This window comes from Manacus candei, unplaced genomic scaffold (genome assembly GCF_025592945.1).
Source record: "Manacus candei isolate 608988 ecotype Guabito, Panama unplaced genomic scaffold, ASM2559294v1 h1tg000033l, whole genome shotgun sequence".
Lineage (NCBI taxonomy): Eukaryota > Metazoa > Chordata > Aves > Passeriformes > Pipridae > Manacus > Manacus candei.
This window is the reverse complement of record NW_026138081.1, coordinates 13474007-13501686: the sequence shown is the minus strand read 5'-3', so window position 1 is coordinate 13501686 and position 27680 is coordinate 13474007. Positions and strand designations below refer to the sequence as shown.

The window sequence follows — 27680 nt, the reverse complement described above, 5'->3', positions numbered from 1 at the left end:
TAAGAATTTTTAGGTAGTTCAAACGGTTTTTCAGGTAGTGTAGTTTAAAAAAAAAGAGGCCAAAATCTTATAAAAAAAAGTAGGAAAAAAAGCTTTTTGTTTTCTAAATTTCCAACTTACAGAAACAGACATAGGGAAAAAATCATGGTTTTACATAGGCACAGATCTACTTTTATAGGTGTCATAAACTAAATTTTATATGTGATATAATCCAATATTATGCACAATAATTAGAAGTTAAAATTAATAACCACTATTTTGAAAGAACAGAATGCTTCATTTTAAAACCACTTTCATTTGTTTAATAATCTTTCCCAAGGGCCTAAAATGTGCTGAACAATTACAGCCCCTAATGACTTTGTAATCCAAATTTGCACTTGCATTTCTCTTCTATAGCTCAATCCTGCATGGTAGAGAGATCTAATCCTGATCCAGTAAACCATCCTGATCCAGTAAACCATCCCGATTCTTGCAGGATCACCCAGTCTCAATATTTCTTTTTCAGGAAGGATGATAGAAGAAGTAGAAGAAAAAGTGTCTTAGCACTGCTTTTATAACATAAAAGTAAGTTGAAAAGGGCTTATGTAAAGAAGGTAGTAAAATGAACAGATTGCAAAAAATTGTTTTCTTTATGGATCAAGGCATTGTCTGATTTGGAACTGTAACTAAATCACAATTCCCTTCCTGAGATTCTTCGTGGATATTCTTTCCCCTACTGAAGGAGTTGAACAGCTGTTCAGTCTAACTTTTCATTTACTCCCATCTGTATTGTCGTCTCATGCACAATAAAAAAATATGAATTTTCAAGCTGGGTTTTTCATATAGGTATGACTTTTGTGGTCATGGACTAATTATACTTTTCGAAATGCTTCTTTGCTTTTATAAATATATTTAAGTTACCATTACTTTAAGTTTTTTTTTTGTTACTCCATTTGTTATGAATTAACAAGATGTTTCTAACCAAATAATGATATATAATATTTACACATAACAGTGCTGCTAAATTTTGCTGTATTTACTCTGCCCTACACAGAAGCAAGGGTCCCCTGGTGGTCTAGTGGTTAGGATGCAGCACTCTCACCGCCACGGCCCGGGCAGGGGGGAGCTCGTCAGGGGACTTCCCCGGGCAGATGGAGCTCGTCAGCCCTGTAAGGCCATCCATCTAAGAGAAGGTCACTCTAAACAAACCTACGTCCTGAGGACCTCGCTGCCACTGTCCCAGCTCGCTTGGTCCTGGCAGATGAACCTTAGGATTAAAGGGCGGGCTCAGTTCAGCGCACACTGTGTCTCACCTAAAAAATCCACTGCGCAGGCTCAAAGGGTAAAGACCTTTCCCAAATCTTCGTTCGCGAAGACTGGCCATGACACAGAAGCAAGCATGAAATGTTTGCCTTTGAGGCAAAGGGCTCCATTTAACATTAGTATCTCTGGGTTACTGCATCTTGATGACTCTGGAATTCCTTCAGTCCATTTTAACTGTACAACAACACAGAATAGTGGTAGAAGCTATGGAGAAAAAATTTACAGCAAATGACAATTTTTTTTTTAAGAATTACCACTGTATTAAATGACTTTGGAGGACAAGGGATGAAAGGAGGAAATGGTTCCTTTAATGTATTGTGGCACCCTATTTGGTCTTAGATAGGATCTAATGCATCAGTATGAACAATGATGCAATGATGCAATTATTCAGTGTCTTGATTTAATTTTCTTGGCCAGCCCTGGGACCCTGCAAAAGAAACCCAGCTGTTCCTTGATTGCACATTTGATATTAAATAGTGTTATATTTTCCTCAGTGCAAAGCAGGGAGTTACTAACAGAGTAAGTCAGTTACTGTGTATGTTCTCTGTAACACTCTGTTCTTAGCAAAATGAAAACAGATTTTATAAAAGAATCAGGTAAGGAATAAAGCACACTTTGGAAATGCTGTATATGCCACTCTGATGGAGTGGACTTAAGCTGCATGTGTTGTATATATACAGATTGGACCTAGCAATAAATGTGATTGCACAGTTAAGCTAAACTACAGTTATCAGTTCTATTTAGTAAGTACTGCATAGCCTGTACCATAGGACTTGATTATTCATCTTCTAGTTTATTCAAGTACACTACCATATAATCTCACAACATAATCTTTGAAAAGACAAACATAAAACCAAACTACACTAATTCTTTTTTATTTGAAAGACAGATCTGATTAAATACATGATTTACTTTATGTCAGAAATAAACATTTTTTAGCGGTGCTCTAGGAGCTGAAATCCATGAGAACTGCAGCTTTTGAGATTCTTTGACACAGGCAAGCTATGTATGTAAAGTGTTCAGATATAGGTTTAGTTGTCTTACCAAAAGAACTGAAGTTTGAGGGCTTCAACTTATACCCTCTGCTATCAAAGATAAAGGTGGTAACTTATTCCCATGCTGTCTGGAATACTGATGATAAAGAAACTAGAAACACAAATCCGTAAAATTTAAACTGGGGATTCTTTGTCCCAGAGCATTAATATTGTGTATGCTTGTTCTTTGAAGAGGATTCGCCCCAGACCATCACTTCTTGCTTTTAGTCATGGTGCATAACAACTGACTCATTTACTCACATCTCATTCACATTTATTCAAGAGGAATGACTAGGAATAATTAGAACTATCTAGTTAGCTATTTACACTGTTTGGGTAAGTTTATTGGTAGCATGAGGCAAAATACAATGAGCTTTAAAAGAAAATTTCCATTTTAAAAAATAGTAATTTTGTTTAATTTCAGCTCTTTTAAAATATTGCACATTAAGATTTTAAAAATATGTATACATTTTTACTTTTGAACCTACTGTCTGAAGAATGAGAAATGTCCAATTTAATTTATTTTCAATCTGGTAACAGGCATTTACTTCCTTCTAAAGATAACTGATGTGCTGATCATATCTCAATGTCTCACCAAATAAGGCCAGTATTTTCCATTCACTTCTGCTGTATTTAGGGAATACTTGTTCCAAAGAATGTTCTAGGTTTTCACCCATATTTAGAAAATGTATTGTGTACCATGGTGAGATAGTCTGATTCTTGCCAGATTTGAACAAAAAGGCAACACAATGTTAGATAATTTTAGTCATAATGATACCATTCAGTGGAACCACAGTTATGCAATGCTGTTTTCACAGCGTTATGGAGTTGTGTTAGGATACTAATTTCTTGGCATTGCAGCCCAGTTATTTTCATTTATGAACACAGAGGGTGGAGGGTAACTTGCCATACTAAAATTTGAAGCAGTCTTTTAGCTTTTTACTTTCAGACCACTGTTGCACATACACAATTACCATAATAGTGGAACAACTCTGCTATTATAGAGGAGACAAATTGGGTGGATTTGAAAACTAGATGAACATTGTCAGGAATTTTTTGATGAAGAGTAAAGGAGTGGAGTACAACGTGTACAAAAGTCATGTATGAAGCAGATCTGCTTTGTGGAATGCAAACCAAAGCAAAATGCAAAAAAAAAAAGAGAGTACCATCTTGTTCTCTTCATCAACTGAAACTTATACAGACAAGACTCCTCTTAACTGAACGCCCACCACAAAAGTAAAGAAAAATACTGTATGTTTGGGAGACAGTGTCAATTATTTTCTTTAAATTCCTATACAGTCGTGGCTCTGACTCATCCAATTTTCTCAGTTTAATAAAATATGACCCCGGGGGTGTAGCCTGTTGCAAAATTTACCACAACTATCTTCTGCCTCCAATGTGAGAAATGAATTCTGAATATGTGGACAATTTCTCCTTCATTTGGTTAATTAACTGTTGAGGTACCTCTGTGTGAGTTCTATTCTAAATCATTCTAGTGACATGAAATTTAAGCAACGCATAAAACTTTGATAAGGAATTCTGAATCAATGTAAAGTTTTTCCAGAACCTTTAAGAGAGGATGAAGTAAAGTTAAAGTGGGGGGGAGAGGGGGTTCGGAGGGAGGAGGGAGGAATAAAGAATGGAATAATTATGAGATCAATAAACAATTAAGCAATTCACCAAAGCACTAAAAGACAAAGACTCCATGTTTAACTCAATTCATAAAAGATATTTAATGTGCCAAGCAAAGGCAAGCATTTAGGTGATATTGATTTCAGTGTTTTAGTTGTGTTATTACCTCCACAGAGAGTCATAAAGAAAGATAAAAACAAAACTAAAATTAAAATAAAAGTGGGGGAAAAAAAGGAAGGAACCCAACACTGTGTTTTTCCCCTACCCAATGTCTGATATAATTTTATTTTTCTGAATTTCCAGTAAAAAAATTATAAGCAGTGATTCATGTCTAGGTATAGTCCACTGAAAACCTTACATTCAGCCAAAGATCTGATCTTGAAAACCCTTTCTCAAATAAAACAGTTTTTACTCATGGGAGTACTTCTAACTCAGTGGCAGACATGCCTTCCTATGCAATCTCATGGCAACTGAGAAAGTGAGAAATCGAAGCATCACCAAGCCCTTTGGTTGTGCTGGGAGGTTCCCAGGGGCAGGTTGGTCACGATAAATTGTCCTTAGCTGTGAATTTCACTTTCCTCCTGAGACTCTAAATCTCTTGACCTCTGAGTCACATTTCAAAGTCCATATACTCTCCACCTGCTTATTTGCAGCAAAGGGAGGGGATGAGTGTCTGCATAACTAGAGAGTAGGCTGAAAGGAGGTGACTGAATATCATTACCATTTCAATAACAATGTCATAGCAAATATGTATGTAAAGGTATAAAGTCAGTGTCCAAGGAAAAGAGTTTGGTCACTATACTTTCCAATCATTCTAGTGTATGAATTGAAAACAAATGAATAATAATTTTGGTGTATAATACATAGAAAGCCTGACAAGGTTTTGAGCTAGAATATCAAAGTAATATGAAAATAAGCCTATGTTTGTAATTATCTACTCTTAAAGTAAGAATTGGTAGGCTTGTGATCTTGCTTAACTCTAAGGAAGAAATTTTTTGTTTGCTTGTTTGTTCAATTCAATTTATGCCTGAAATAAGATAATTCGGTAGGAAAAAGGTCACTAAGAGTCTGGATATAAAATAGTTAGCGGCATGAAATTGCTGGCAGATCAGGAAAGACCTTTTTTAACAATGAAAAGATAAGAAAGAAATTTTTGACTTACGACTCCAGAATTACATCACGAATGGAATATTTAAGATAAAAGATGTACATGGATTTTTGTTTTCATCTCTTACTCTGCACTAAAATGTTTTATGTATGATGATACAGATTGCAATAAAAATTGTGCCTACAAAATGCCTTGTGTTCAAGGACCTTTCACACAACTTAAGTTCACAAAACCTCTTCTTAAATCTCATTCCCACTTCTAAAATTATATGAAGTTGGTTTTGATGTCTGAACTCTTATAAATAGAGAGTGCTGGCTGCATAATTTATGGAAAGATCTGTCCTGTAATATGCAGAAGTAATTTCTCTTAAGTTAAAGAGACAAAAAAAAGGAACATACAGCGTCTGTGAGGTTTGCTTCAGAAAATGAGTAAGAGGCCACAGGAATGTCTAGATATGACCACTACTGTACACAAGACTGTCCATTCTACTGTATTTAAATTGAATTTTCTCTTTAAAAGGTATTATTTGAAATGATAGAGGGCGGGAAAGATGTGAAGCAAGATCTGATATTTTTTCTTGCTTAGAGGTGGGTGATATTTTTACTTGTTTTGGAAAAAAAATTATTTATTCTTAAACATTTCTGAAAGCAGTTAATTTTTACCAAGTAGTTAAAGTTATAATTCATCTGAGAGCTACATGACTAATGTGTGGAGATTTATACCCCACTCAGAAGCAGGCACTTTGCTAAATATATATATATAAATATATAGAAAATACTATTTCCCTGTTACTTTTATACAATACAACCACCTGCGCAATGAAACATCATTTTAATATGTCATAAGGCCAAAGACACGCCAAAACTTTCAAGAGCAATCTATCCACTTAAACAAATATACATATACCTACATGAATATATAGCTTTAGCAGTGAAAGTAGTTCAGCTCATACCAGTAAAATTAAACTGACAGCTTCTCTAGTACATTTTTTCCTGAATATAGAATTTGCTTTAGTTTCAGCGAGGCTTCATTTTGGTCCATAGCTCCATCTGCATGGAAAAGCTGGCAAGAATGCACTTGTATCTTAGTTTTTAACATTTCATTAAAAAGAGCTATAGAAGTGATCAGAAACAGGCAACTGTTAGCTTTCCTCCAGTCTCCTCAGACACCTCTCCCATTTGCCATGACCATTCAATGATAGTCCTAGTCTTCGAGAGACCTCTGACAGCAAAGTACTCTTCGGAAGAGAAGAGAAAAAGACCTCGAGAACTCTGCTGCCACTTGGAGGACATGAGCTACTGACAGACAATATCCATGAGTGAGGAGTAGCCCAGTCAAAGTTAGTTTTCCTAGTAAACAAAACAAGTCCATGTTGGTCTCTGTAGTCATTTGGCTGGTCCCAGGGTTGGTCAATGGTTTTAGAAGCAGTTATATGAACCTTTGACAAGAGAATTTGGAGAAGGGACTGGGAGAAAGGTAAGAGTAAAGGACCATCAAAAATAGTGTTTGATAGATTTAGGCCTTGTTTTTCCAAATCCCAAATGTTCACCTACTGTAATAAGTTAATGGAACGATGATACCAAATTTTATCTATACTTAATTGATTTCTTATTTTATTTAAAATACAAGGGATGAAACATTGCATAAAGTGTGCAAGAGAAAATTAGGGCTATGTAAGAGAAGGGTACATTATGAAATTACAAAATGCTGAGGGAGCTCAGACTACAAATAGGATTATAAGAAAATTATCCTAGATGATCAGTTTGGTAGGATTTCAATAGTAGGGGAATTTACTGATTTCTGTGGAAGTAGTAAGGGATATGTAACCTCCTTTCTTGAAAATCCAGATCTACATTGTATGGAATATACATGCAGAATAATGCGTGAGAATTGAGATAGAGTATGAATTTTCAAAATACTGATTACTACACTGGTTCTCTAGACAGACATTCTTAGTATTAACATCTTTTTTATAATGTTACCTAACATGCAGTAGCTATGCCAGCAATCTTAGTGCATGTTGGCCTGTTATAATCACGTCATCCACATTGTTTTCTCCCATAAGCAAGCACGTGAGATCACTTAATTCATTTTTATAAATCCTGCAAAAGTAAGGTAATCTATCCAAAGCCACAGTGCAGTAAAGGATGCATAAAGTAAAACAATATAGAAAAGAATAGCAAGGTTAGAAGTATAACTTTGTCTCTAACCTCACCCTTAGCTTCCTAACATTAGGAATGCCCTTCTCTACCTCAGAGAATACTTTCCCAGACTCCATGATCTCTCAGGCTAACTACACTCAACTGTAACAATGAAGTTGCCCAATGCTCCAGGAATGCTCATGAATGCAGGAAACACAATTTATATGAAAAAATTGACTTGGACTATAAAACTCTAAACAGAGGAAGTGAACACCTACCTACCTCACCAGTAAGTATGAAATATGCATATTTGTTTTAGATTTCCATCAGAAATTTTTTTCAGAAGAGTTTAGAACAGTGTTCAAGAAAGGTGGAGAGTAACTAGAAATATGAGAAGACAGCCCACTGAGACTGCATATAATTTCAACCTACACTACCAAAAATTATTATGCAGAGATGTAGGGGGTAAGTTGACTTCGTTCTTTCTCTGTCTTCCCAAACCAAGGACATGAATTAGCAAAAGAAGTAAACAAGTAAAATCAGGTCCACAAATGGAGTTGTTTTAGGAAGAGAGAAAAACACATTTCTAGTCTGAAATGCTTAGCAACCATTCACAGCAAGAAAAAATGTAGACAGAGCAATCGTCAGTGTCCAGTAAGCAGAGAGAAATGGATATACCAACTTTGACACCTCTATATTTAGTCCATCTCAGACTTGGATAGTAGTCTGACACCAAGACCAACTATTGCAAAAGATCATACCTCGGTTCATATTCGAAGCCTAAACCAGATAAAAGCTTGGAGACAATAATTTTGTTTAGGTTTGATTTGTTGAACTCCTGTGTCATCTTAAACAAATGGACTTCTTTAGGCTGTTGACCCAGATTACTGAAAAGAGAGTGTTTCAGAAGTACAGCACCTAAAGCTTGCTAATCTCTACACTGTGAAGACAACTATGAAGGAGGTAGAAGCTTGGTCACATAGATAAATTAGTGGATTGAGTACTGAGTGGAAAAGTAAATACGCATGATATTTGTTTACCGTCAGCACAGCCTTCAAAATTAATCTCTATAAAACATTTCAGATTTGACAAATTCACAGATTTCAAAAGACATTTTACCAACTAAGCAGAAATCTGAGGACTGAGACTGAGTCAGAGTACTGTCATAAAGCAGCAGATCACCTAAAAACTTCTTTGATGTTCTGATAGCAATCTCAGCAGAGAGGGAATGATGGACTCCATAACAAAATCCTTTGGGGTGTTGTGCACATTTCAAGCTAGACATATTTGTTGATGATAGAAATGGAAGCTTGGTTATAGAAGCCCAGGCTACATTTCTTCTACCTGCAGAATTACAGGTTGAGGGTACAGGAATCTCAGAATCATCTACTCTGCCTTTCTGAATATCAAAATATATGAAACACAATAATACATACTTCACTACAACAGTCTTCCACAAAGACATTTGTATACAAGGACTCCAAAAGAGAGAGAAAAGAGAGAGAAAATACAACTTCTCCATGAGTTTAAAAATGGAAAATTATTTTCAACATTAAAATTCTGCCCTTAATCTCAAATCTGAATTCACAAGACCTCAGCTTCTACCTATTGCTTTTTCTTAGAATTTTTTTTCTAAATTACAAAAAATTTAAACATCTGTTTTTTTCCTCAAAAACTAACCACATCAGTTCTGGGGTTTCTTAATTAACAGAATAATGTTAGGGTACTGATTTTTTCCTTTTTATTCAACAAATTCAAATGAAAACAGCATTCCAGTTTTCCCACTGACATTATTAAAATCACTCTTCTGTTTCTCTTGCATGACAGTGTTTTTTAACACTATCACTGTGGGAGCTCATATGGAAATCCTTGCTTGTTGTAATCTCAAATACTTTTCAGCTTGTTTTTACAGATGAGTGTCCATCATTCTGAATCTGTCCTTCTTGAACCTAAGTTTTTGCATCCAATATCACTCAGTATGCCTGTCATATTTATCAAGCTGCCAACACTTAGTCTCAAGGAAAATCTTCTCAATTCATGTGATTTAAATCATGTCACTATAGCCAACAACATTTAATTAACCGGCACTCACTGTCAGCTCAGGATCAACAATACAACAAATAAACCACCATACTTACAAAATGGCAATAAACACCAAAAACTTTTGAACACCTTTATATAATTAACCTCCCAAAGTAATATCATTCGGATATCCTCACAGGCCACGTTGGTTACAAGCACATCCACACTTCTGGGAGTGCAGATGCCTCTACTTGCTCCTATTCCACCTCTCCAGACATGGGTGGTCCAGCTCTGTGTGGTCCCATGCCTTCTCCTAATGGACAGGCTGGGAAGAAACCATACACAGTTCATGCATGCTCTTACAAGGTGTGGGTCCTTACGTGTTGCACCCTGTGCAGTGACTCCACGAGCTGGATGCTGGTTTCTGGCAGCATCCAGTACAGAGGCAGTTTGGTCAGACCAAGCCAAAGGTTGTTGCAGTGAAATGGGTCTGGCAGTATCAAACAAATTTATTTGCTCTGTTTCTCTAACCTGCCCAGCCATTCACACTTAAAAAGCTTCATGCTTCATTTATACACTTTTTCAAGCTTTGTTTCAGAAATTTTTTGGTTTTATTTTTGCCTACTGGGGCAGAGTGGGGGAGGTTGTTTTGAGGGTTTTTGGTGTTTTGTGTTTTTTTTTTTTTAGTTTGGAGTTTTGGAGCATTTTTTTTGGTTCAATTCTCCTCTTTAGCATTATCAGTTTCATGAAATTTCCTCTCAGTTAGCTCAGTTATGTTATTCACGCATACTCATCTTAACCAGTTCTTACCTAGGTCATTCTGCTAACTGTGGGCTCTAGACATACATTAAGTAATTTTCTGTCAGTGATCTGTTTAGAACATGGACACAACTATTATATAAATAGCTATGATATCTGTATAATCCATTTGAACCAATCCATTTCATCACAATACTTACCTTGGAATATCTGACCAGTGCTTCTAAGCTACTTAAGTATCCTATGTTCTTTAAAGTTTGAGGGCACTTTATTTCCATGATGACTTCTATCTACCAGCCTTGCAGTATGAAAGGGTCAAATTGTTTGCTTGAAAGAAAATGCTTCCCATAATACCATACTATTGCCTTTTAACTCTTCCCTGCCTTAAGTCTCTATTGGTTAAATCCTGTGGTGTATTTTCTGTTACATTGCCTAAAGTTTATGTCAGGCTAAATGGTCAGTGGTTCATCACACTTGTATAATTGCAATGTTTTCTAGATATATACTCTGGATGACTCTTTGAAAAAGTATAACAGGACTGTTAATTTAAAAATATTTGTCCCTAATAGATATTTCCCAATATCCTTTGACTTATTTTTTCTTTTCATGACAAAAATTTTAATCATAATTTTTCCAGATTAGATATAATAAACATAGAATGGATATAATACAGAATAGATAAATAAATTAATTATTTTGACAGTTATGCCTTACTACTGCCAGTAGCGCTTCACAAGATGTGGTCAGTAAAAGCAGCAAAAGGAACAGTAATAGTCCCTTATTTCTGGTGTAATCTAAGATTACCACAGAACCACAATGTTTCCCTCCTATCAGATCAATTTTACTCATTTTAAACCTTATTCTTTACAGGGGTTGTTATATGAGTTCCTCTTCTTTCCCTAGTATATACTAGTTTATTTTGATTGGTCTAATTATTAAATTTTTACTTCATTTTCCCTTGTGTCAAAGACAAACTCATGGTCAAATGTGAATTCTTTTATGATTTCATTTTTTCTATGGCAAAACAACATATTCCTAGAAACTGTCCAGTTTATATTAACACAGCCTTCTGCTTATATGTCCTTTCCAATCAATTTTCCTCATAATTTTCCTCAGGTTTAGAAGATAGGTTTCTGAAGCAGCATCATCAGCTGCTTTTTATCTTTCATTTGCCATAGGCAATTATCAACTTTATCTTTCTTTGCCACAAAAAAATCTTATCTGGGTGATACTTTAAATTAGATGCAATATCTTTTGTAATAGGAATTTATTATCTATATTGCTCTGCAACTTTTAATAACATTCTACTACTGCTGCATGACATTTTCATACATATCCCCAAACCTGAAATTTCCCATTAAAAAATACAATTATTTTTTCCACATATTATGGAAAGTTACCTAAGGACTAAGCCATCCTCTGCTTTGGTTTGATTCAGTAGTCTTTAACAGATACCTCCAGGCCTTTACTTAATGTATGTAACTCAATCTTCAGGGCCAGACTACTCAGTAAAATGTACATTACAGAAAGAGGGATATCAATATGAACAGTCACTGAAGGGGAGGTTTTTCGACCTCTTTCCAGTTCAAAGGAGAAATCCATTATGGTTTTAATTCCCTGCACCATATACAGTCAAAATTCACAAGGGCGTTAAATGCAATAAAACTCTTATTGAAGTAGTAGACTGTGCACTGCATATGAGCAACCTGAAAGGCTAATGGGGTCACCATCCCCTTTAGTAGCCGTGTCATCAACAAACTTAACAAAAATGAACCTCAGTTCTTTAAAGGATGTAACAAATACAAAAGCTTTCCCCTGGCAAATAATAAATAACCACCTGTAGAAGAACCTTCCCCTTCCAATAAGGGCTCACAAATGGAGTAGTGGCAAAGAAAATTCTTGTTAAACCAAACAGCTAAGTAAAGAACCCTCAACACAACATATATGCCCTTCAGCAAAGAAGCTCATGGAATTGAATACATTTTTGCACACTTCATTTGAAACTTGCATGCATTGAGGAAGGGAAAACTTAACCCTTTTTTGTCCCCATAGAGCCTCTTCTAGCTTTTAAAAGGTAAACTATAGCATTTTTGTTAATTATAATATCACAATATTCAGTTATTGATGTGAATAGTCAATACACAGAGATTACACCATCCTAGCTATGACTGAGAATTCATCCTTAAACTATGTAACTTTATAAACTAGTTGGTTTTGTTAATATAGTTTGAGGATTTGCTGTGGCAGTAAGGTTAATTAATCAATTATTACATTACACACTTATGAAAAAGAAGTACTAACACCTGGAATGTCAGCTGGAGTGGCAAAGGAACATGGAACCTTTGGAAATTTTGAAGTTCATAGCATATTAATCCAAAATGGTATTTGGATCACCTTTTATGTCTGTAAATATAAATACTTACTCTATTGTTTATTTCTGGAAATAAAGAAAAAACAAAACACAAAAAAACCAGAGCATCATCAGTCCTCCTGAAATAATTACTAAAGATCCAATTGCCTTTTTTGCCATCTCAAAGATTCTGAGGTAAGTTCAAAGCACATGAACAGAGTTAGTGCCTGGTTAAGGTCTTAAGACAGTGTTTTGCTTAAGATCATGAATAAAGTACACTGTTATGACTCATGGTGCACCCCTCACATTGGTTAAAAAGGCTCTTTATGTGCTTGGCTTTATTTCCCATGAAACATGGCATGTGAATGAAGAGATTATGGACATGAAAGTGAAGAAAGGTTTGTAAGCAAAATTAAAATATGCTGCAGATCTGAACAACACTAACACTTTCTACAAATTACTACCACTGGTTTTCAGGATCAGGTCTGACCCTTAGAGTAATCATTCTTATATGAATAGCGAAGAAAAATCGCCAACTCCCAGGCTTTCTAGAAGTCAGTTCATACTATAGTGTCCATACAAAAATGAAAGGAAATCACATCCATATTTCCGAGGATTATTTTAATGCACAGAAATGTATGAATCCCATAGCTGTCAAATAACTGATTCCTCAAATACAAAAAGCATTACTAGATGCTGTGATTTGCTTCTGGTTTGCAGACAAAATGTAATTTATTTAACTTCTCTTGCTGTAATATTTCTGAGTAAGCTTTAGCTACTGCAATAATTGTTGCTGGAGTTTTTTGCTTTTTTGGGGGGTTAGTTGGTTTCCTTTTTAATTCTCCCTGTTCCTGGTTATATTGCTCCCCCACAGTCCTGACATAACAAGTACAAGCTCTGCAGCAAACACTATGATAGATTTTATTCAGTGGTCTGATGCTGCCTCTCTCCCTTTCACAAGCAGCAAGGGTAAATCTTGTCTCAGCACTGTGAAAACAGAATTTCAAGACTTATTACAGAGGTGTTAGTATTTAAATTTACATAAGCTCTGATATATACCTGAAATGCATTTTAATCTGCCCGAGGAACAGATTTTGTCCTGGAAAGTTCATTGTTGTTTCTAATTGTCAGCAACTGCTACACTTTGCTTGCCTGCAGCTATCCAATTAACATATCACCACTACACAAAATACTGTAATATGCTCGATCTCTTAACAAGTCTCACACTCCACTTCTATCCAACAATTTCACCCCAATTGGATTTTGAACATATTAGCAAATGTTAGTGAAGAACAGACAGACAGACATATACCATCAGATAATACAGCCTTCAACCACCATTCTCTATTGCTGTGCAAAGTTCTGTGGAGATACTCCTAGTTGTTTAGAATATCCAGAGAAACAGAGAGACACAGAGAGAGAGAGAGAGGTACAGAGAAAGAGAGAGAGAGAAAAGGAAAGCTCAACTGCAGAAGTGGAAAACATATAACTTGTGCCCTGAGATATTGCTATGGTAACATTTAAACAATGAACAGAAAGCTCTGCAGGATTCTGCTCTTGCTTCCTTGGATACCAAATGTAAATCCTGTTTCTCTTTTATTGTGTGCATGCACAAGCGTCTGATTTTTGCCTTTTCCGCTAACAGATAGCAAAGTATCCAGGCCCCCTACCAGGAACTACGCATTAATTCACTTCTATGTATTGCAGCTTGTGAATATGCAATTAAAACGCACCACTAGCATACTCATCTCCCCTCTTGTTTCCCCATTTCTACCTCTTAGGAGAAAAAAAATGACTGTGATAGTACAGGTACCTTTTTTTTTTTTCCTCTGAATTGCATCATTAAATAAACCACTCTAACATGTCACAAGCTAATCCCCAAGTCTTCTGCCATTACAAGAAATAGAGGTAGGACCCTTTCCAATGGCAGCTCCTTGTCCAATCTGCTAGACTCAAGCATGCTGCATGGCTGCCTTCCAGACAAGCATGGCTCCGGCTGGGTGGGCTGAAGGAGGCTTGTTTTCCATAGAGCAGCTGGCAACGGGGATAAAAGCCCCCTGATAATAGTATCTTGAAGCCCAGTCAGCTTGTCCACTATAGAAGTTACTTAGTGGGTGCTAATTGCATGTCTTCGGAGTAATTCTCATCCCAGAATGAAAACAACACTAACTCCAGCACCCTTCCTTCTCTCCTCATTCCCTCACTAGCCGTCACAGACAAAGACATAGCTCCAAACCAACATGAAGCCACTCTGGCAAGACCAAGATGGAAGCTCTTGCACACTGCTGCTGTGCAAAGTGCAGTCCTTCAGTGAATATATTGCAACTTGGATAGCCTGGCTTGTGAGTGTCCACCAGCACCAAGCTCTCTCAAAATGTGCTAAAATCCTGTCCCAAGCCCCATTCAAAACCTTCCTGCCACATACTGCAACAGCAACAATCTTCATGCCAAATGGGAGACAGCTTTTTAGGTCACAGGCAAATAATTTTAAAGCCTATATATAGGAAGCCATAGCAACACCTCTGGAATCCCTTTGGTTTTCACCAGTCCCACACTTGCTTGTATTGGCTCACATCTACAGCCTTTTTTCTTGGGTCTCACCTAATCTTAAAGTCCATTTTTCACTTGTCAATGGTATCAGGCTAGGAGATATTATGACACAAAATTTGCCACTCCAGCAAACTGAACCTGCTTCAATTCCAGATCAGAGCAAATCACACCTGATATGAGAAAAGACACAGAGTAGCCACCCCCTTGCACTAACTTACAGTTTGCCAAGAATACCTGAAGTTTACATATGTGATCTTTGACCTGGAGAACAATTAGAACAAACAGAGCAGGACCCTCCAATATAGCTTTATCTTTCTTTCTGTACAAGAATTTAGAGCCTAAATACACACATAATTTTTCCTGGTACAGTGTCAAAATCCCAGCTGCCTGTGGTCACTACCAAAAAGGTCCATGGTTTGCAGAGGAGACAGCCCACAGGACCAGCATGTACTACTGACTGATACATCTGTGCTCAAACACGTGTGAGGGAAGTAGCAGAGACAGCCAGCTCTTGCCTCTGCTTGAGATTTACTGCTCCTCATTTAGGTGGATACTTGGATTTATGTTTTTGGCTGTATATTTTATGATCAGCCCTTTGGGCTCTGGATAAGCCCCAGCAAAAATCCTGAGAAATGTTATACTCATTCCCACTTGACATCGAATGAGTTAAAATCTGGGTTGTTCCATGTATCTTTTGGCTAGTGTATTAAGTGAATGATTCACTGAAGTGTGAAGCTGTTGCCTCTTTGGAAGCAGACATGCATCCCTAGCTTTTTAATGCTGACAAGGTTTGCCTATTTCAGCCCAAACTGGTGACTAAATTTTCCCAGTGCTTTCTTATCATATCAAGAAAATAATTCTGCCTAGTTACTCAACAAAATGAATGGGGTACCTATGTCAGCTTTCTATTGTCAAAAACTGGAGTTGCGCTATCAAATTTTCTGTTTATGTGTTCACTTGACAGCAATCCAGGGAAAAGCTTGGAAATGCCTTTTCCTTAGCCAGCTTCTTTTTCCTTCAGTAATTACTGAGCAGCAGCTTAACATAAATTTAGCTGTTCTATTACTGCAACTGCTGATGTAAGTATAGCCCACAATAGGGCACAGACTTATAATGATACATGAAGGAATGGACAAGAGAGTCTTGCATTCATTTTCAGATGCTAAAAAACTTATTACCCATTTAGTGTCCCACCAGGAAACATGTGCCCAGAGAAATAAATGAGGCTAAACCACTTCATACTAAAGGGATTTAGCTATACTGAGAAAGATGAGAGTAATTGGAGCTGGAAGGAAAAATTTTTGCTGTGCCTGTTTCCTTCTTTTTCTGAACACTACAGTACAAAGGGTCTGATTTGTTCATATGTCCAAACAAAAACTCCAAGAGATTTCCTTATGAGCAGAATTGAACCCTAAATCTTAATCTTTTTCAAGTAGCCAACATTTAAGAGGCATGACCTCCAAACAGAAGCACATGGCACACCTTTGAGAGGCAGAAGTTCTCATTTCCACTATGCCAAAAGATTCAGGACATTTACATGAAGTAACAGTAGTGATGTAAGTGAATAGAGAAAGGCTGGGGGGGAAAGGAGGAGGCTAATATTAATTTGTGCATTTATCCAGGGAAGTTAGAGCTCTGGTTTGCAGGAAGCTTGTGAAGCGAGAAATGCTGCCAGAAAAAAAAAAAAGCACTAAAATCTGGCTCTACCATCACTTCTTTCACTCCTGCTTTCTCTCCCCTTCTCCAGAATATTGTAGCTAGAGAAAAGCAAAATGAGTGGCAAAGGTAGTTCTGCACCCTGCCTGCCAAAAAAAAAATAAATCTATTTCTGTTCAATGGCTCATTTAATTAGCTTTCTCCCTTTCATTCTCCACCAGTTTTGGCCTAATACTTTCAGCTGGAGCCTTTACTTGTGAAGGCCAAGGTTGAAGAGGACAGAGGTGAGGGAGGATAGAAGGGGAAGAAAGGGAAAGAAAAGTCCCTACCCACAGACTACGCAGTCATGCCAGGAGAGGGGACGGAAGTATCACTTCCCCACAGGAAAACATGGATCTCTATTTTAAACACCATGTTATCCTCTCTTTATTCCACACCCCCACACTACATTTCTCCAGGAAGGGAGATATTTACTGGTCTGTTACACATCATTGCTAATCTGTGAACCCCACCATCTACCAGCCACTTTTTAACTATTTTCATTATCAGCCCAGTAACAAAAATCTTCTAACACCTCAATGTCCTCTCACTGCTTTACAATCAGTCTCCTTCAACTGCCATGAGAGTCCTAGGGGACCCGAAGGATTCACCAAAAAATCACAAAGAATTTCCTAAGAGATCTGGAGGGACAAGTGGCTAAAACAGCAGTTTCCAAAACTCCCCTTTAATAGAAGAATGTCCTCTCTCTGCCTGTTACTGTCCTTTCTTAGCAATGGAGAGTAAAATGTACCATTTCTCTCAGAGCTGTCTCCTCAAAATCCATTAAAAGCCCCTGCCTTACACCCCCCCACAATCCTGACAAAAGCCATCCTTCACCACCCTGCTTGATTATAAAATTTTCCTGTTAATACTCCATATTGATCTGCAATGTTAGACTGGGTACCAGCATTTTAATTAGAACCTTCAACTATTTCAAACAATCCCTAAATAAATAAACCCCCTCTGTGCATCCAATTCTATGCAACTTGCATCCGCTTGTAGAGACTTGGCAATCAGGCAGCACCCCCCATTCACTGCAAGGGCTTTCTCAAAAGATTTCTTTGCTAGTGAACACTTACACATGCTATAAGGACACACTGGCAGGTGCCTGCAACACCCTACAAGGGCTTGAATTTTACTAACAGGAATCTGAGCTACTGTGAGAATTCAGTTCTATCCTCGTTCCTTCCCTTCTCTCTTCCAAACCACCCCCCTCCAGCCATTATCAAAATACAGTCAGGTTCTTTATTCAGGTGGGAGAAAAGACCGAGAAAAGAGGAATAAGGATGAAAGAAGAGAGGCAATGGAGCATATTTCCTTTTCCAAAAAATAATAAAAAGGAAAGTGTACTCACTGTATCCTCAAAGACTATCCAGCTGGAAATCCGAGTGATTATGAAAAACCCGGGTGGGGGAGGGGTTAGAAAACTATTTCATTTCAGCAATGAAACTAAAACTAAAAACAAGAAAGAAAATAAAAATAAAGGATATCCAATTGCAATTTCCCAGAAATTTCAGTCCACACAGGTGCCAATCCAACCCAACACTGCTGAACTCTCCCCCACTGGCAATTTTACTTTCTTCTTCTCTGTCCTTTATTTCTGTGGCTTTCAACTTTTCTGCTTAAAATTGCCGTAGTGGTAATGTTGATGTTTGCCTTCACTGGAGAATAGTGGTTTCAAATAACAGGAAAAAAAAAAAATCCTTGCAGAGGAGGAATGGTCCTTCTCCTTTCTGAAACTTTTCATTCCACTGTGGATCCTTTGCTTAGTTTCCTTTTCCTAAGGTTTTCTGCCTCTCTGGCTCCACTGCTCCCCATTGCTCTTTATTTGTTTTTTTTTTTTTTCTCTGGAGAGCAGAATGGGCTGTATTTCTTTTTAAGCAATCCTCCATCTGTATTCTTTTAATGTAATTTTGTTGTGACACTTAAGATCCAGGTCTTGCCAGGCAATTTTCTTTTTCCCCCTTCTTTGCTGCACTATTAATTATCCAATCCATGTGTCTCCACATTAGAATGGGGATTCCCATTCTTCTTTTTCTCTATTCCCCCACACTCCTTTAGAAAAAAAAAATCTCCTTTTGTATTTAAATTTTTATTTCTCTCTGCCAAAACAATAAACTTTTAGTCTCTCTCCCCCCTCTCCAAAGATCTGATTAGATTTCCAATCACAACCCAGTGCGCAATTGGATTTTTGATTTCGGCAAGAAGCCAGCAATCCACAGCATCAGCACCCTCTCCTTGTTTCAAACTCCACGATATATCCTTTTGCCTATCCTCCAACTCCTCTGCATTTTCATAATTTCACATTAAATTATATGAAGGAGAGAGGGAGTAGAGAAAAATTCAAGGTTCCCACCAGCTGTCAAGAAGAAATCCATCATCTCGTTATTTTTTAAGCACTTGGGACGGGTGTTTTTAGCGCCCACTCTCGCCTTTGCCCCCTCCCCCCCCCCCCTTCTCAAAATCCTTCTGATGTTAAAACTCCCCCGATGGGGCACAAAGACGCTCGGGAAGACGTGATTCGTCCTCTTAGCTGTAAATTTCAGAAGCACCCTTTGCTTTTCATTTCAGCTTCCTCTCCATCTTTTGTCCAGCAGCTATACAGATCCAGCAGCACTGAGACGGATAAACTTCTATTTCTTCTTTGAGGAGAGAGATGGAAGGAGAGACAGGAAGGATAAAAGCTCTCCCATCTCAACCTCCCTTTTCCTCCTTTTCTCTGTTTCAATGCAGATCTGGTCTCATTTCCAAGCTCAGCCTGGTGTATTTCAGATGTATAAGTTGGATTTCCCTTCTGCACAGCAGTGAGTTAGTCTCCCATCTTCTTCCACACGCCAGTTATCTTCCCCCTTTTCTTCCTTCCTTCCTGCCTCCCTCCCTTCCAAGATGACACAGTCCCAGGAGCGCAGCCGCTTCTTTCAGCTTTTCGTTTCATCCCTGATATGCATAGCCCTTCGCACAGTCGAACCGCTTCCTCCCTCCTATTAGCTTCGGCTTGAATTCTCCCCGTGTGTGCACGTACGTACGCATGTATGTATATATCCAGTTCCTGACAGCTGCTGTTGTTGCTGCGAGGAGCTCCGCTTTTCAGTCGCTCTGGCTTTCAGTTACTCCCCTCCTTTCAGTGGCACCCTAGGATTTGCAAATGTCCCAGGGCCATTCTCTCTGGCTACACTCCTCCTTCTCCCCTTCTGTTCTCCCCTCTTTCTCTCTCTCTCTTTCTTTTTTTTTTTCTTTTTGTTTTCTTTTTTTTTGTTTGTTTTCCCCCACCTCTTCTTCGCCCCCTGCCCCCCTCCCTCCCCCCCTTCTTTTCTCTGCTTGGGATCAGTAAAATACAATTACCCAATTACCTCCCATCATCTTAGCACTGATTGGTCAATTGCATTAACACTTGATGTCAGGGAAAAGGGCTGGGAGCTGCTCTGGTGTGGCATTGCTGCCACCTGCTTGACAGTTTGGGAACAAACTTAGGGTTACCTTAAGAAATCTCCAAGTCAGAAAACAGTAATTGAAAAACAAGGGATCATCTTAAAGAAAGGAATGTCAAAACTCATTTTCTTAAAAGCCTGCCTGATTCTGACAGTTCAGCCAGCATTCACAGGTACCAGCCTAGCCTCTGAGGCAGAGGAAATGACAGCAAAATGAAATGAGGTATAAAGCCTTTGCAAAAGAAGTACAGAGCAAGCAGTATTCACAGGTATCAACTCCAGCCACAACTGCAGAGGCGTGACAATAATATGAAACAAGGTATAAAATTACCTCTGCAAAAAATATAGCAATGTAAATAATTTGCATGGAAAGACAATCTATTTTCTAATTACAGAAATAAGTATGTGTTCAAAACTTGTATACACATATAAATTACCTAAAACTCCATTTTAGCAGTTGTTCCAGGGCAAAAGGCCTTTGAAGTGCTTCAAGATTTCAGTGAGTTTAAGTCATGGCTCCAGTGAGCTGTTAAGTGACAGCAACACAAGAGTACAATGTCTAGGCTCATCTATCAAATCTGACACAGTTAGATTAGAATGACGTCTGACCAGCACTTTAGAGTTTTCTAAACTGGTTCTGTAATTTGTACTGAATTGCTGCCATGTTCACTATGTACTTATCTACTTATGTTAGATGTACTTATTTATGTTACCTAAAATGCTCAGAATTGGGCTTGTGTCTTGGTTTTTTTCAGAGATCAAAATTCAATAAAAATTTTACAGAAAACTTTGCATGTATAAGGTCAGATATGCTATCCACTTCATGGAAACAGAATATAGATGATGTATGTGCTGGCATTTGTCTCTCTCAAAATCAAGAATAAATTATTTATAGATCTAACTCCTCCGCACAAGCCCCAAAAAGAGAATGACAGGTGCTTTCATGGTAATTATAGCAAACTTTAAATATTAAGCAATAACTCTGAGTTATTCCATGCATATAATAATATAACTATCTCTTTGTTCGGTCCTCTCTCAAATAGTCAAATTATGTTTGGTGTGCTTACTTAGGCTTCAGCTTCAGTGTGAAACTGGCATCTTGAAAATAAAACAAATTTTTAAATTATATGTCGTATTAGTTTTTTCCAGAATTACAAAATCCATAAGCTAGCTGAGTTCAGTCAAGTAACACTTACTGAATCATTAACACTGACTTTCAGATTTATTCTACTGACTCAACAAGCTTGCTGGCGAGAAAAGTTCTACCAGATATAAGTTAAGCAAGTGGAACCAGGCCCTAAATCAGTTATATTATTTAGCATCTAATCTTACTATCACTGAAATCAATGGCAAACATAAATTACCTACAATGGGTGAAAGGCTGAGTGTGTAGTAATAATTAATAACCCAAAACTAACAGTCTTTCAGGAATGCTAAAAAAGTCTTTGGGAATTTTTGGAGAAGGCTGTGAGTGTGATAGGAGAGGAAGTTGCTGACAAGTAACAATCTTTTTCTCAGTTGGTGAGCTTATTTTATTCCTGTCTTATTCATTGATGCTGCTGGTGTATTTTGGGCCTACAAACGTCTTATGAGAGTCTTTTTCTTCTTACTACTCAAAATCCAAAAAACCACAAACTTGTTCCTTTTCCCAGAAGAATAAAAACATCACTGCCTAATATGTTTTCTCTACTGTTTGTTTAAAAATTTTCCTGCTAATATTAAAGAGCCTGTGAGTGAAAATGAAGGTTTCTATAACCAAATTAAACAAATATATGGGCATCAGGTATAGAAGACACAACTTTTGGGCATCTAATAAAAGCATCTGCAATAGCTACAGTATCCCTGTTGATACAAGCTAATATTTTACTTTCAGTAGAAATGTGTACATTTTCTAATTTTGATATTATTCAAACGACATCAAAATACACATTTTTAACAGATAACAGTACTTAAATAGACAATAATATATTTGCTAGCATAGATCTGACTAAATACAAATCCAGTATCAAGACTGAAAAATATGCTCTAAGCTATGATATGATCTTCTATCTTAAAGTTTGTTATTTTTAATACATCGATTAGGCTTTATCACCTAGTAAACACAGGAGATAACATGATTAGCTCCTTAGAAAATAAATTTAAAGTCACCTAATTTGTGATATTTACAAGATGACATGTCATGCTACATGAAAAAGTAAATGTCCTTATACTAAAGAAAAAAAAATAAATTGCATTATCTGTTTTACAAGCATGCACACTACCTATGTGTGAAACCTACTTAAAACAAATATTCTGGTATTATCACAATAACTCATTCATTAATCAAACGTTAAAAGACTGTCCTTAACTCTGGAGAGACTTGTGTTATGTTTTTCCTGCAGTACATATGTTGTTGCCTCCAAACAATACTGTTTGTATATTGTCTTAAATCTCTTATTTTGCAGATTTTCCAGCCAACAATATCAATTCCCTACATATCAGTTCACAAAAGTCATCCAACATGGTGAGCTGATACTCAAAAGTGCCATGGAAAACATTGGATCATAGACACGATGCAATGTTTTACAAGCCCTGACAAGGTGAAACAGAAGAAATACCCTAGGGCATTCTGTTCAGTTCCTAAACTAGGGAGTTACTATTCTTCATGCTCATTGCCCACCTCTGAGCACACTCAGGTGGACAGCAACTGTTAAGAGCAGCTGTTACCTGGTCTGGGTAAGCTGCCCTGGCAGTGCTACCATACAGCATGCAGAATAGCCACTGCTGCTGTGGTACAAAATCCCAAGCACACACCAGAGGCCACTGAGTTCTGGTTCCTCTTATGGACCAAGATCACCATGAGTCAAAACAGTGAACTGTGAAGAGAACACAGACTGGCAAAGGAACTTTGTTTTTGGTGTAGTGTAACAAGATTGCCCAATCCTGAGTATGAGAGGATAACAAAACTCAAATGTATGTACTGGCAAATCTTCACATAATAAACATGGACAATAGACCATTATAAAGGACCTTTTCCTTCCTGACAGATAGGGCAAATTCTGTAGTTCTGTGTGATTAGCACTGGAAGCCACTAGTGGAAAAGACTAGATATTCAAAATTTTCAGACATTTGATGGAAGAGAAACATGGCTAAAACTTAACGAAAGGAGATTCTGACCTGTACATAAAAAAGTAGAAAAACATTGTAATTGAATAAGCATAGCCCAATTTTAAGGAAAAGAGTGAAACCAGACGACTTTGCTTAGACAAAGTGAAAAGCAAATTGCAAGATTTGCCCCTTTGGGGCAGAAAAGAAATGTTGCATACAAAGACCAAATTGTCAAAACGGAAAAAAATAAAAAAAGAAAATTTCTTGGCAAAAATAATATTACTCAAGGAGATAACCATAATTTTCAAGATCTGTTTTCAGGTACTTCTAAAATAAATTACTTCAACTAAATATCTTCAGCATCTTCTATGGCCAACATTGAGGCACCAATTTTACACATCATACAAATTTCCACTTAGCACTTATTGGTCAATGTGAAAAAAAACCCATGAAGTTTCACAGTGATTTTTTTTTTTAACTCCTTTCTCTTTTCTATTTTTTTTTCTTAAATCACTAATGGCTTATCCTTGCCTAACAGAAAACAACATAAACTTTTTTTTCAGGTTTATCTAAATTCAAATGAATTGAAATACTCTAATGCATATAATACATGTAAGAACCTACTTTCTTACCTTCCGTGCTTGTAAGACTGCAACTAGTGATGTGGACATCGAAAGTGTTATAGCCAGGACTCAGTGGAATTGTATCATCAAGATAGATTATATGATTCTCTGCATACCTGCCACCCTGCCTGTAAAACAGAAATAATACTTATTGAGTGTGTTAAACAGGATGGATTTGCTGTTATTTGGACTGGGGCGAGTAAAGTTTTACAGTAGTATCAGTGCATGATATAGCACCATAACCACAGTATGATGTGCACTACACTAGGTAAGGCAAATAGGAAAAATACAAGGAAGCAAATAGGGTAAAACCCCACCCTTCTAAATAATTATCATTCTTTTCTGTACCTTAGCAGCAAATATCCGATATTAAATAATTTAAGATCCCTGAATGTGTTGTAATACAAGTGTACTTTAACAGATGTTGACTTAAACTAGGCAGATAAAAAGTCAGGAAACAACTTAGGACGTAGTAATGAATGAAGGCAGGAAGTACCATATTTATATTCACAAATGTTCTGAAATATGGTATAGGTTAGTTAAAAAATGATTCTTCAGCCTTGGGTTGTCTAGATTTTCTCACCAAGTGCTCAGCTCTCCCTTCTGTCTCCACATGCCCTTAAAACTGTACATCATTTAAAGAGTATATGAAATGTGAAATATCAAACCATCTTTCAGTATAATCTTAAAGAGATGGATGAAAAATTACAAGACAATAATGAGCCTCTTGAAATTCTTTTGGAATTTATTTGGCTACTGCCACTGCAGAACAGACCAACAGTCTGTCTAGACCAGTGTGGTGTCATTTCTAAAAAGAATACAATATTATTCCATAACTTTCACTTCATAAAGTGGTGTAAGTGGAAGAATAGCCAAAACCCATTTGCACTGGATTTTCACGTAAGCCCTGGAAAGGTTGCAAGTAGAAACGGTAACTCTGTATTTCGGAGACAATAAGAGGAAACAGGTTTAATGCAAAGAAACCTCTTTGTCTCCATTAGAACTTTGAAAAGTTCTAGAAGGAAATTGTGATTGAGAACTTCTCTCATTTTTTATTGACCATATGTTAGAAATCCTGATAAGGAGTTAGGAAATCCTGTCAGTCACAAGTGGTGAAAATGACGGCATAAATAATGATTATTTGAAGTGTATTTCTTTTTTTTAATCAATGATACTTTAGTCTCAGTTTTCCTACCATCTCTCCAAACTTCATTCCCAGGTGGTATGGTACAGTTTTAAATCAAAACTCACCTTTCTGAATCAGATCTGATCTTCACAATCTACGGAAGAGTTTCTTGTTAAGGGATTATTTCTGGTGATGAACAGGATAGAAAACCTGTAAGGGATGAAACATGGTTTTAAGAAGCTGCACATCATGATTATAGGATAGTTTGGGATCAGGGAAAAAAACACAAGAGGTAATGCACAGAAGTCTGGATTTTATCCACACTTGTACCAAATGTTTTTTTGGTTTTTCAGACATTCTATTTCTCTTCCTTTGCACTTTTCCACTCACTTACATTGAGCCTGCATTTCCTTGAAACAGTATTTGCTTTACACTCCTTTGTGTGTTAGGTGAAAATGTAAATAAATCTATAATTTAAGAGATAGAAGTAGTTTTAGCACCAAAGATTACAGTACTTACAGTCTTTGAACAATAAGAAGGGTTAATATTAAGAAAATTAGAATAGGAGGCTGAAGTTTACAAATTTTCCAAAAATTTTTCCATAGCTTATTCACACATATATTTTATAAAAATCAGGAGGTCAGGGGATATGGACTTTCATTTAAAATATTACAAGTGGGCCTTATTTTCAGAAGCAGGCATAGCAATATTTGTTAAATCCAGCTCCATTTAAAATGCATTTTCCAAAGATGAACCAACTGAAAATGAATCATCACTTTTGGAAAACACATTTAATAACTCCATATATGAAGGCATATGTCTGGAAGCAGGAGTTAACCATCTGTGGTCCTTAAGTACATATAGTACACTTTACTAGAATTTTTATACAGATACATATATCTGTGTGCATGCAGGTTTCTCATGACAAATGGCAGTGTTTAAATGTAATTGGCATGGGTTTTCTATGGTCAAAAACATATTAAGAATGGATATTTAAAAAAAAAAAAAAGTTTTCAAAAATCTGTGACTAAAAGAATTGAGAAAATTTATATATTTATTCTGCAATAAACTAGCTTTTAGATATCGGGAACCATATACTTTTAGAGAGACAGATGCAGTTTGGTCGTTGAACTTGATAGTCTAGGATTTTCTGCTTGTTTGTAGGCAGAGTGGCATTGGCATTTTTCCCATTAAAATACTGTGTTTAAGAAAAGAAATTCTCCTTGTTCACATAAGAATTTGAACTTGCTGAAATTTTTCAATTTAAACTTTTCTGAACAACACCAAAATGTCACAAAACCTGACTTACTTCTACAAGCATAGACTCTAGGATAGATTTCAAAAGGTATTCAGGTGCTTAAACGTGGATTTGGAACTTTCTGTGATTTACAGATTTTGTCTAAGTGTATTAATCAGCTAACTGCCATATGTTTTAATCTCTAAAAGCCTTTCCAATGAGAACACTATTTGTTTGCTTGCTAATATAACAGAAGTGTTTAAGGTCCATATGTGACCTTGCAGGGTTAGGGAGTATATCTTACAGGGAGTCAGCACCATTCATGTCAGCTTAATCATACCAAGATATTGGTGGCTATTGCATTTTTTGAAAGACTTAATTTCTATTTCTTATTTCTTTTGAACAGAAGAAAACCAGCAGCTTGTCAGTATGGTATTAGGTGGGAGGCAGTACATGGCAGGATATGAGTCAGTCATTAAGCCTGCTGGTCAGTAAAAAAAACCTCAAAAACTCAAAACAAACTAAAACTTGTCATGACTAGGATGATTCTATGCAGAGAGAAAATGCATTAGACAATTTATTCAGAGATACAAATTTATTTCCAGAACATGCTAATACTAAGACAGAGAAAACATTTGAGATACTTCTTCCCTACCTTGCTGCAGAAAACTTCAAACATCTGCATTTTATACATTCCTACTTCAGAAATGTTTTCTCTGGACTAGTTCTGTATTATACCCATGCCCACCTTTGGGATTTGATCCTGTAAGATAGTTAAGTGGGATATTTATAGGGCAACCATGCTGATGAAGACCTTGTATGCTAAGCTCTAGAATGACAAGAATTTCTGCTTTGGTTAAATGAGAGCAAGTATATAAATATATCTCAGCCCTTTGTCACAAAACTGTGTGGGAAAGGCACATTAGGCAAGGTGCTAGAAGTGAGGGAAGCTCTAACTACTTGCAGCTATGACACATTATTATTCATTGCATGGTGTGTCACTCAGACTGTCATAATGCACAGCGGAGAGCATGCACATTATCAGTGCTGAACAGCACTGAGAGGGACTGCAGAGGCACAGGTCATTTGGGGGAAATACCTCAGTAACAATCCAAGCACAGGTTTGCTGCTCTTTGTGAAACAGATCTGGCAGCACACCTGGTTACTAACAACCAACAGAATTCACCCATTACAAATGAAGACATTTGAAAAGGCTTCCTGAGATGAAGTCAGAATTCTGTATGCAAAGTACTCACTAAATATTATTCAACCCCATATATTGGTCTTACAGAAAGTGATCTGAACAAAGAACAGGTCAAACGTGTAAACAGTCATATAGGTATGGGTGTTAGTACAATGCTTTGCTGAGGAAAAAGGATAATCAAGAGGAAGTAGAATCTGTAGGGTCAGAGAATGCACAAATACAAAAATCTAAAATCACCCAGGAAGAACGAAGGGAAATAAGGCAGCAAAGTAAGGAAATCAGATATAAGCATCAGATTTAAACACACATACAAGATGAGTCAATTAGGTAAAGAAGGCAGTCTGAAGTTCTTGAATAAGAAAATCTCAAGTTGTAGCTATAA

The 27680-nt window shown here is 36.9% G+C and overlaps 1 protein-coding gene across 9 annotated transcripts in view; it reads right to left on the bottom strand.

Moving 5' to 3' along the window:
• The window catches only part of LRRC4C (leucine rich repeat containing 4C), a 493770-nt gene that overhangs the window by 79056 nt on the left and 387034 nt on the right, over nt 1–27680 (bottom strand). For 7 of the 9 annotated variants that reach the window (XM_051791728.1, XM_051791727.1, XM_051791730.1 and 4 more), the window contains 2 exons: nt 24983–25067; nt 23741–23859 (listed from right to left, as the gene is read on the bottom strand). The gene's annotated coding sequence lies outside the window, so the exon portion shown is untranslated. Of the gene's footprint in view, nt 1–17947; nt 19802–23740; nt 23860–24982; nt 25068–27680 lie in introns of those variants that run through there. The other 2 variants (XM_051791726.1, XM_051791733.1) reach the window with 1 other exon arrangement.